The following is a 12,183-nucleotide window of genomic DNA, read 5'->3' on the forward strand; positions in this document are numbered from 1 at the left end:
CCACCCCTCTCCCTGGGTCGGGATGTGGCCTCCTACGAGTTGTGTGCAGCTAAACGCGGAAGGGCTTACAGAAGACACACCCACATTTGCAGAATGGGGATTAATAAATAGTGCCTACCTCCTCTCTGTTGTGGGGATTCAGAGAAATAATGTGCATGAGGGGTACTAAAGAAAGATTTTTAAAGTCAGGTTTGCTCCTTCAGCGCTAGTCTCTCATTTATCCCTTTGCAATAACTTTCTTCCTAAGTATGAAGTTCCTACTGTGGGCTCAGCAGAGTAAACACAGTCCTTCAGTCTTCAGTTGCTCAAGGTCTGGCTGGGCAACAGATAAATCACTGAGACATGCATCATAACAATAATAAACAGTTCACATTTATTATGTGAGCATCCCTGTGTGCAAAGGTGACATATGTATGTAATCTGCACAAGAACCCTGTGAAATACGTACTATTATTATTTCTGTCTTACAGTTAAGGAAATTGACACTAAAAGAAATTAAGAAGAAACAAGCTAAGATCCAAAGACCCTTACCAAAGCCGTCTGAGTCCTCCTAGCTCCCTCTTGCAAGTAGAGGGCATAGGAAAGGTACCCAGAAGGCCAGGGGTACCTGCATCCAGGAATCTGCTACTTCTGACTGGAATTTAGACTTGAGGGAAGCAGGACAAAAGACAGGCCACTAGAGAGATGAAGTCCTTTTACTCAGACTTCTGATGGCTTTGGGGAGCTAGGAGGAGTTTAATCCCAGCTGGTTCATTTGCATTTGGGGAAGCTCCCTTTTGGCTGCCCAGCAGGGAAGAATGGGTTAGGTCTGGAGGAAGAGGGATTGGGGGTGATGGCGGACATTCAGGCAAGATAAGATCCTGGGGGTCAGCATGGTGGAGAGGATGGTACAGATTCCAGAGCTCCTTAGGAGACAAGAGCGATAGGACAGAGAGTGGTAGGGAAGAGGACATAAGGTCTTCAGACATGGACATTTTGTGAGAGATATAACTCTGGGGGCAAGGAGTATTTTCAGGGACTCAGTATCCAGATCCTCTACTCCCATGAGGCTGGACCTGAGCACAAGCGTGGAGTACTTGAGGTTCAGCCTTCTTCTCCCCTTTTATAACGAGCTCCGCTTTTATAACAAGTTTCCAGCTTTACAAAGGAAAGTCTCATGCACACACTCGTGCTGAATCTTGCCCCTGCTGCTTTACCTGGAGAAATAATAGCATCCATGGGATGCCTGGGTAGCTCAGTGGGTTAAGCTTCTGCCTTCAGCTCTGGTCATGATCTCAGGGTCCTAGGGTCAAGCCCCGAATTGGGCTCTCTGCTCAGCAGGGAGCCTGCTTCCCCCTTCTCCGCCTACTTGTGATCTCTCTGTCAAATAAATAAAATTTTTTTAAAAACCTAAAAAAAAAAAAAGAAGAAGAAATTATAGTGCCAGGGAGGAAAAACAAGAAGGCAGCTCTAAAGCTTTTATTTATTTGACAGAGAGAGATCACAAATAGGTAGAGAGGCCAGCAGAGGGAGAGAGGGAAGCAGGCCTCACGGCTGAGCATAAAGGCTGAGCTCCATCCCAGGACCCTGGGATCATGACCTGAGCAAAGGCAGAGGCTTAACCCACTGAGCCACCCAGGTGTCCCAAGAAGGCAGTTCTAAATATTTTATTACTGATGAGTGGGCAAAAAACCCACTCCTAAGTCAGATGGTTTCTGATTTACTTTCCCTGTGATCCAAGGAGGATTTAATCATGTTGTCAGCTAATAGGTCATTTAAAATATATATTTTTTGAGAATGAGTAATTATCAGGAATTAAAAGAACTGAGAAACACTGACAGAATAAACAACCTCCTTCCACTTCTATCTGCTTTTCATGTGGACAATGTTTTTTTCCAGGAACGAGACAGAGTTTGGGCTTACAAAAGGCCCAAACTCTGTCTCGTTCCTGGAAAACTTAAAATTCATCCCTGGACCTACAAACTCATTGGAAAAATAACTGGCTCCACCTACCTTCTTAAGAGACATATTTTCAATGGTGCTGCTTCTTTTTTTTTTTTTTTTAAAGATTTTATTTATGTATTTGACAGACAGAGATCACAAGTAGGGAGAGGCAGGCAGAGAGAGAGGGGAAGGGAAGCAGGCTCCCGGCCGAGCAGAGAGCCCTATGTGGGGCTCGATCCCAAGACCCTGGGATCATGACCTAGGGTGAAGGCAGAGGCTTAACCCACTGAGCCACCCAGGCGCCCCTTCAACAGTGCTTCTAATGAAAACTGACTTTTTATGTTTAAAGAGGCTCTCTCCTGTAATGAAATACTACCTATTTGTTATTTGATCACTTGTACTGAAAACGCAACAATATCTCATTTAGGAGAGAAAAATGAACACCTAGAACTTGATGGGTCACAGAACACTTTTTTAGAGTTAAGGAGATCAAAATTTATGTACACAATTTTGTGACAGAAAGGTATGATTGGCGGCTCCAGAAAATACTGCCAAGCATGAAAACATTTTAGGTTGGGATTAGCTCCATAGCAGCTGAATGGAAATAGAAGTTTAAGAAGGAAAAAGAATGTTGCATATAATGTAAAGGAAAAATGGATCTGGATTTAGTAAGGAGAGACGTTATTTGAAATGATTTTGGGGGGCAGGGTGGGGGCAGGGGAGAACTATAGTCCTGGGGGAGGGTTCTGACCAGAAGGTGCCCCCCACACCTGACACTGAGGCGAAAATGGCTTTTTTTTTTTTAATATTTTTTATTTATTTATTTGACAGACAGAGATCACCAGTAGGCAAAGAGGCAGGCAGAGAGAGAAGGAGGAAACAGGCTCCCCGAGGAGGAGAGAGCTCGATGTGGGGTTCGATCCCAGGACCCTGGGATCATGACCTGAGCCAAAGGCAGAGGCTTTAACCCACTGAGCCACCCAGGCGCCCCCAAAATGGCTTTCTTTTATGGGGAGGAGTAGACAAGGCTAGAAAGAATGGGGATGGGGAGGAGGGATGGACAGGAGTGGCCTAATCCAAGATCCAGATGGTAGGTCTTAGAACAGTTGGGAAATTGTTTTCCTCTGAGGCCTGTTCTCTGGAGGGGTCATTAAGGAGGAATTGCAAACTGGCTCTGACTGAGGATGGCCATAGTTGAAGACCCTAGAGAAGGAAGAGAAGCTTAGCCAAAGTTTGGTTAACAAGCATTTTGTTCTGATTGACCAGTGTGCCAGGCAATTCGGCTAATCACTGAGGAGTCGAGGAATGGACGTTTGGAGTGTCTGCCTTGCCTCATTCAAGGTAAACTAAGGGGGAAGCCATGAGTCTTACCTCAGTCAAATGAGACAGGATGTTTCTTTGAAGTAAGTCCTTTCCAGAACACAAGAGAATTCGAGAATTTCTTAACCATTGCTTTTTTCCAGGGGCACAGGACTCAGGTAAAACTCAATATTGTCAGTAAGAGTTTTTCATAAGCAAATTGCTATGATATTTAGACTTCACTGCATTCATTTAAGCACACTTTTAAAAAACAAGATATCAATATTTACAATACATCCTTTATAACTACACACAATGATGGTTAAAAATATTATCAAGTAGGGGGGCACCTGGGTGGCTCAGTCAGTTGAGAATCAACTCTCAGTTTTGACTCAGGTCATGATCTCAGGGTTGTGAGATGAGCCATGCTAGGCCTGGAGCCTGCTTAAGATTCTCTCTTTCTGGGGCACATGGGTGGCTCAGGGAGTTAAACCTCGGCCTTCAGCTCAAGAGCCTAGCCCCTCATTGGGCTCTCTGCTCGGCAGAGAGCCTGCTTCCTCCCCTCTCTCTGCCTCCCTCTCTTCCTACTTGTGATCTCTCTTTCTCTGTGTCAAAAAAATAAATAAATAAAACCGTTTTTAAAAAAAGATTCTCTCTTTCCGTCTCCCTTGCTCCCACTTGAGCACTCTCTCTCTCAAAAATAAATAAATGTTAAAATATATATATTATCAAGCAGGGGAAGCTGACTGACTCAGTCAGTGGAACATGCAACTCTTGATCTTGGGGTTGTGAGTTCAAGCCCCATGCTGGGTGTAGAGATCACTTAAAAAAAATAAAATTTATATATATATATATAAATAAAATTTATGTATATATAATTTACACATATACTTATATATAAATTATATATATATGCAAACACATATATAGTATATATAAGTAAATATATAAAATTAATAATTATAAAGGTATATTCCTATAAAATATAATATAAAATTATAAGTTATAAAATATAAAATATTATAAACAATGTAATAATATGTGAATATATATTTATATTTTATATTTATTAATCAAGCAAATTATATATAAAATCGAGCAAAGAAGTTGATAGTCCCCAGATAGACAACACAGATGGCCTAATGCTGGCATCTTGACTGTGAATGGCAATATCCCCAGACCCACCTTACGGACCTCACCCTCCCATTCTTGGAGTGAAAATATCAGAAAAATAAAAAGCCCCAGAGGCTGCAGCTTCTATATAGCAGAATTCCTTTGAGCTGGGCTTGGTGGGAGTAAGCCCACTAACCCCAGTCCTGTCACTATGGACCGCACCCCTTCCCCCACTTCCACCTACACCTTCCCAATCCTGCAGCATTTGAGACATAGGACTTGATGGGCGTTGCATTTATAAATCATCATTGCCGCGGTCAAAGCATCATTCTGCCTGCCTGTGTACCTGTTCTGAGGACTATTTAGGATGCTGTAGGATTGACGTGCTGCTGGGCCAGGTGCAGACTTGAAAGGGGTGTCAGTCTGGTCATTTTTCAGACCAGTCGTTCTCTAAGTGTGGTCCAGGGGACTGGTTAGACCTACTGAAGCAGAAATCCAGAGGGTTGGGGCCCAGCAACCCGTTTTAATGAGCTGACCGACCGCTTTTGTGTTCATGTTCAAGTTTCAGAGTCCTTGTTCGGAGCATATGAACCTGACGAAACTCTGGGAACCAAATGAAAATAATTTGCTCGTTTTACTCAAGCAGATTCCCTCTGGATAGTACTCTTGATCCAACAGTGACTTTGGACTTGCCCAAACACAGCCTGTCACCAAGACATTCAGGGTACCTTCATACCTTCCCTCAACTTCTGAGAACTTCTGGGATTCTTAAACACGGGTTAAGACTCACGTGATCGATTTTCTTTCTTTCTTTCTTTTTTTTTTAATGAAAAAGTCGTCGGGGGGAATGTTTCAGGGGAATTGTATCCTCCGCGGTCGCTGGTTCCATTCTAGGCTAGGAAATTTCTTCACGTATAAAATTAACCCTTGGGGTGCCAGGGTAGCTCAGTGGGTTAAGCATCTGCCTTCAGCTCAGGTCATGATCCCAGGGTTCTGGGATTGGGCTCTCTGCTCAGCAGGGAGACTGCTTCTCCCTCTCCTTCTCCTTGTGCCTGCTGGAGCTCTCTCTCTCTCTGTCTTTCAAATAAATAAATAAAATCTTAAAGAAAAGTTAACCCTTACATTTGTGGTCTTCAGTCTCGGCTGAACATTGGAATCTCCTGCAGAGCTTTAAGAAATACCAATGCTTGGTCACACCCCCAAAGTTCTAATTTAACTGTTCTAGAGAGAGAACTGAACATGCAAATTTTTTGTTTTAAATTTGATGGGGGTGGTGCCTGGGTGGCTCAGTTGGTTAAGCGACTGCCTTTCGCTCAGGTTATGATCCTGGAGACCCAGGAGCGAATCCCCCATCCGGCTCCCTGCTCAGCAGGGAGTCTGCTTTTCCCTCTGACTCTCCCCCTTCTCATGCTCTCTATCTCTCATTCTCACTCTCTCTCTCTCTCTCTCTCAAATAAATAAATAAAATCTTTAAAAAAATGGTTCACTGGTTTAAATAAATAAATAAATAAAGTTGAGAGATCACAAGTAGGCAGAGAAGCAGACAGTGCGGGAAGCAGGCTCTCCGCCAAGCAGAGATCCCGGGGAGTGGGATCATGACCCAAGCCGAAGGCAGAAAGGCTTTAACCCACTGAGCCACCCAGGCGCCCCTGCAGATTCTTGTAAGGCTCACCCTTAGGGATTCCAGTGTGTGGACAAGACAGAGAATCTCCGCTAAAGCGCAGCTACCTATAGAGCCCGGAAGAGGGCGCTGCGTCCCTGCTCATCCGGGGAACCAGATGTGCTCGCTGGAAACGGGGCTGGCGCTGGTCCCCGAAATAGGGGATCCGTGCAGTTAAGGAAAGGGGACCCAGATGTCCTTACCCTTGGATCACCAACCCTTTTATGTTCTGAGACACCTTGGAAGTTACATGAAGAAGTAGTGAGCTGTCTGTTTTGCTGAACGACCTAGAGGTAAGTCACACACCTTCTCTGATCCTTGATTTCTACTTAACAAAACAAAACAGGGTGGTGGTGGGGAGGGAGGGGGGAATCTATGACCTATATTCATTTTTTCAATATATATGGAGCCTCCTGAAATGGACAAGATACTGATCTGGGGAAGGGAAAGATAAACATCTGAATGGGATAAAACTACCGCACTGGGGAGACCATATGAGGGAGATGGTAGTTCTCACGTGTTCCTACTTCAGGAAAGGGGACCTGTGGCTGCCCAGGTCGGGGAAGAGAAAAACCATGAAAGAGGAGACAAAGAGTCTACTACTGAGTATTTACCTATGCCGTTCTGTAAGACGACTCTTCTCTCGCTAAATTATCATTAACAACCTAAGCATGGTAGTTGTGATCAAGTCCATTTCATAAGTGAGGCTCTGAGGCTCCGAGATGTGAAGTGACTGGCTCGAAGTCACACAGCCAGTGAATGGTGGAGCCAGGATTAGAACCGGGGTGTCTGACTTCAGGGAGTGCCTCCTAGCTCCCCCTGTCTACATTCTGCTACATACCAGCAAGGGCTCCCCTACCCATCTCTCAACCCAGCAGCGCACCCCACTTTGCTCCCAAGATGTTAGTTTTCCTGAGGCGGGGCCTCTCCCCCTTCTGTCTTCACACCAGGCCTGGAGGCTGAGGGCTGTCCGAGAGAGATGACTTCCTTCCCCTGCCTTCCCCAGCCCGGCCCCCAAGGAAGGGCAGACCCCCACTGAGTGACGCCAATTTGCAGCCTTCTCAAGTGTGAATCAGATTTCTAATAGGACCGGTTGCCCACTGGCTTCAGGCAGCGTCAGGAATAAAGAGAAATTTAAGAGGCAGGAAATGGGGGAGAAGTGAGCGGGTTTGGAGGAGCTGATGCCAGAGCGGCTGAAGCAGTGACAGCAGCAGCTTCTGGTGGGAGCGAGGGGCTGATTCCTTTAGAGAGGTTAAGTTCTTTGCCAAAGTCACACAGCTGGCAAGCGGTGGAAGCAGGGTGAGCTCAACTAATGGTTGCATTTTTAGCGCTCCCCAAAGGAGTCCAAATCCCAACTCAACTGAAGGTGGCAAGGTGCTTTAGTGTTAGGATTTTTCCAGCCTTTTTGCCTCCCGAGGCTGCTGACCAAACCTTCCCTTCCTTGGCCGGAGCGTCCCAGGGCGCCTTGTGCCTGCCGGGTGGGTGAGGAAGGATAGGAATATACTTGGAAAGGTCCCGAGAGGGCATTTGGGATTGTCGTTTGAAGAATGTGTCCCCGCTTAAGGTCTCATCACCAGGGACTCGGCGACCGCCTTAGAGCAAGCTGCCCCACACGCAGAGCCAGGCAGCGGGACTGGGAAGTGGTTTGTGTGATGACTGCTGCGGTCACCGCAGGGCGGGCGCGGCGGGCGGGGCGGCAAACTGCCCCGCAGAACTGCTCCACGCAGAACTGCCCTACCCCGGTTTTCCCCTTGGTAATGCCTCTGGCAGCGCTGAGGCAGATTCTGGGGCTAAGACGTTGCACCCAGAGGAGTCCGCTCTCCGCCCAGGGGTAGGCAGCCGAAAGGGTTCAGGTGCGCGGGGGGGGGGGGGGGGGGGGGGGGGGGGGGGGGGGGCGGAAGGCGGAAGGGAGCGGGGCGGCGTGTTCTCTGCTGGGGGCACGAAGTAGGGTCTGCGCGTCCGCCCGGAGTTCTCTCCAGCCAACACAACCCTACCGTGGTTGGGTGAGTTCGTGAGTGATGAGAAGGATCGTCTCTTGGGGTCCTCAGTGGTCCTCCTCCCAGCGCTCCGGAGGACAGCCACCCATCCCCGCACCCGTCCGCCCACGCATCTCAGCTCACGCTCTAATCTGCCCTTGTTTCTGGAAGCGTCTGCTTGAGGCGTGCAGGGTGGCTCCCGGAGGTGTTTTCCAGGACGCAGAGAAAGCACAAGAACAACATTTGGAAGGAGAGCCAGAAAGGGGTGCGCGGCCCTGCCCACACCCCGCTGCGGTGGCCGGCACCATGCGGCAGACTGGGACTTGTTGTTGGACTCAGTGAGACAACAACAAAATCACTAGTCTTCCAGATGGGGCAAGCTGGTCCACGCCCGCACCCCGACCTCTCCCGCAGGTGACTCCCGGCGCTTGCGCAGTCAGCCCGCGCGCTCCTGGGGGGCCAGCGCTGCTCCCCTCCACCCTTCCACTGCCCACCGCCCAGTCTGTCCCCTCCCAGCCCTCCTCCCCGACGTCCGAAGCCTCCGCAGCCTCTGCTCAGAAAGGGGAGGGAGAGGGATGACTTCTTGTCTTGTTCTTGCCTCCGGAGTGTTTCCTTTTCTGTAATGAACATACTTTATTAATGAGATCTTATTTTTAAAGGGAGGCAGGCAGGTAGTTCATTTCTCTACCTTTCTTCATTAATCATAAAGCAGGGCATTATCATGGGGATGAAGAAAAAGGAAGGATTCCTGGTCATGGTGACCCTTCTCTACCAGGTCCCCCCTCTCCCCAATCCCTGCAACTCCACGGTCATGGTCCCTGGTGGAAATTCCCTCAGTGCTGACTGAGCCATAGCCCAGAATGAAGAGGAGGGATGAGGGTGTTGGGGCAAGCCCAATGGGAAGGAAAGGAAAAAGGGAACCGGTTGTGAGCAGGGGGAGGGTGGCTTCCCAGCCCCAGGGTCCCTCTTACCCAAGGCCCAGTGCTGGGCTCCCCGGGGAATTGCCCCAGCCCAGGTAACCATGGAGGAGAAGCAAGTCGTGTCAGTCCTGCTAACCCCCCCCCCCACCTCCACCCCTACCCCCTCCCTTTAGTCCACCATCTAATTGCCCTAGCAGGACATATCTGCTTCTTAATTGGCAAAAGGCACAATATCCTGGTGGCTCAGAGAGCACGGCGTAATTTTATTTCTCCAGTAGTTGAAGGATAATTACCCTCCCCTATTGGTGCTGCTTTTAATTCTTTCTCTTTTTGATTGCGAACTCTCCCCTTGTAGCCCAGCTCTCCAACCTTGGTTTGTTATCTCCATCCAGAGTAGGGCAGGGCTTGCTGGGAGGCACAGAAGGGGGACATGAAGAAGACTGGCAGTGCCCAGCTCTGAAGCCCAATGCCTTCCAGCTGTTTGGCCCACCCCATGAGAGCACAGGCTCTTTTGCTCATTATTGTAGTCCAGTGCCTACCACAGAGCCTGGCTCATGAAACTGCTTAGCAAAGAGGCAGGATTCAGAGACAGAATTTGATCATGAGGTGTGAATATACTAGATTCATTTTCATTAGCTCTTTCCTGTCAGAACCAATGAAAATGGACATGAGCCCCAGTTTTCTTAAATTCTTTAACTCTGGGCTCTTTCTGGGTTGGCTGAAGAGGGGCACCTGGCTGGCTCGGTCCATGGAACATGCAATTCTTGATCTCTGGATCATCAACACCCCATGTTGGGCATAGAGCTTACTTAAAAGAATAATAAAATAAAAAATACATTATTTTTTTTAAGATGCAAATAGCAAGGAGGCCATTGCAGTCTCAGAGAAAAGTACCTTGAAAACATGACCTGCCCTTGAGCCCACCACCTCCCTCTCCCACTTCTAGTTTCTTTCCTCTGAATTTAGAGCCATCCCCTTGGCAATGCTTGTTTCCATGGTTTCCTCCATGACAATGATCCCCAAACCCCTCCTCTCTTTTTCCTTCTGACAGTAATGGGTGATAGGGATCCTCAGTGTGGCCACTCCATGTAACCATGGTAACGATGAACTGAGCCTTCATTTATCTTTTGTGAAGCTTTTGGAAGGAAGCGATGGGGGAGGGCCCAGGGCTGGAGCTGCCGTTGTCATAAAGAGGAAGTCAAGGTACTGGTCTTGGTGTTAGCCTATAGGATTCAATTCAAACATTTGTTGGGCCTCCATTTTAAGCATGCCTAAGTTCCAGGGACTCAAAAGTGTACAAGAGATAGCCCCTAATGTTGAAAGGCTTATAGTCCAGTGCTGGAGAGGTCATGGTGCCACAGAAACCCTGGCATAGATGTGGCCATTAAGGGAGGTGGCCCTTGAGAACCCCATCATGATCAGGCACCTATCCACTCCAAGCATTCCTTCCAGGCAAGAACCAAGAAAAGACTGACCAAGTCTGTGTTCACACTAAACCTTCTTCCAAACTGTTGTCAGAGTTTCTGTCCTGAAAGGGAGGAATTTTAATGCCCCTTTCTTTTACAGAAGTGTAGGATAAGGGCAGAATCCCCAAATAGGACTATTTGGTGCAAGGAGGAAAAAAAAAAAAAAAAACAAACGCCCAACTCCAGTGCCACCAGGGGTTAGGATAATCTCGTTTTAGGGATCACCATCCTGCCTGCCATAAGTCTTCCTGGGAAGTGATGTTTCTGCCCTTACACTGAACTGGAAAGTCCTCATCTCCACCTATCTAGATGTTTCACTTGTCACTGAAAATGCAAGCCAAAGGAGTAGCTATGAAGAATTAAAGTAGAAAACAGCGCTACCAGGGACACCAATGTTGGACAGAATGAATCCAAAAGCTGAAATACATGTTCATCAGACGTAACACAGCTCTTATGTCTTCTAGCCTCCTCGTCTTAATCTCCCAAAGTTTTCACTGAATCCCTACGGGTAGGAACCAATTCTGAACTTTCAGGAGAAATGGCAAAAGTTCCCTGGGCTTTTCTTTTTTCTTCTTCTTCTTCTTTTTTTTTTTTTTTTAAGATTTTGATTATTTATTTGACAGAGAAAGACACAGTGAGAGAGGGAACACAAGTAGGGGGAATGGGAGAGGGAGAAAGCAGGCTTCCCACCAAGCAGGTTGCCTGATGCTGGACTCGATCCCAGGCCCCTGGGATCATGACCTGAGCCAAAGGCAGACACTTAACCAGCTGAGCCATCCAGGAGCCAGGTCCCTGGACCTTATATGCTGAAACCAAGAGTCTGCACTGACTTGGGAAGATGATCAAGATATATATTTTTAAGATTTTATTTATTTATTTGACAGGCAGAGATCACAAGTAGGCAGAGAAGCAGGCAGAGAGAGAGGAGGAAGCTGGCTCCCTGATGAGCAGAGATCCTAGGACCCTGGGATCATGACCTGAGCCGAAGGCAGAGGCTTTAACCCACTGAGCCACCCAGACGCCCCCAAGATATGTTTTTAAATGAAAAGAAGAATCCATAGAACAACGAATTTTTTTTGTTGTTGTTGTTCAAGAAAAGTACAAATAGGGGCGCCTAGATGACTCAGTCGCTAAGCGTGCACCTTTGGCTCAGGTCATGATCCTGGGCTCTTGGGATCAAGCTCTGCATCCGGCTCCCTGCTACGCGGGAAGTCTGCTTCTCCCTCTCCGGCTCCCTCTCTCGCTCTATCTCTCTCTGTCAAAAATAAATAAATGAATAAATAAATAATCTTACAAAGAAAAAGAAAAAGAAAACTAAATAACTAGGTAGCAAAATTTGCTCTTGCATGTAAAATGTAATCTGGATTAGTCAACATTCCTGGGTCCTAGAACTCTTGAGTTCCTTCCTTTGCTACTGGATGAAACTAAGGCAGATTGAAACACTCTGGGCATCCTATTCACTCAGCTAGTCAGAAAAGGATAAATGGCATCCTCTGATTGGTTCACAAGGCAATACAAACTAACCAATGAAATAACGTTTCTCCTTTTCTGGCCAATAAGATCTCAGTTCTTTTCTTAAAAGTAGATCTTTTGTCCATAAAGAAAATGAGCAGAAAAGGAATAATAATTAAAAACAAAACAAAACCCTGTTGCTATGGGGTTTTGGGACATTATTGATGTGATCAATGATGGGTGCCTCAGAGAATTCCTAAAGGAGGCACTTCTTTGGGAAGAAAAGTACAAAAAGCAGACCAGCTGTCTGGTCTGTATTAAAAAGAAGTTTCTATAGTAACATATGAAGGAAAAGAATTTTAATGTGAATCTCT

This window comes from Mustela putorius, unplaced genomic scaffold (genome assembly GCF_011764305.1).
Source record: "Mustela putorius furo isolate JIRA1106 unplaced genomic scaffold, ASM1176430v1.1 tig00003875_pilon_pilon_pilon, whole genome shotgun sequence".
In the NCBI taxonomy this organism is placed as follows: domain Eukaryota; kingdom Metazoa; phylum Chordata; class Mammalia; order Carnivora; family Mustelidae; genus Mustela; species Mustela putorius.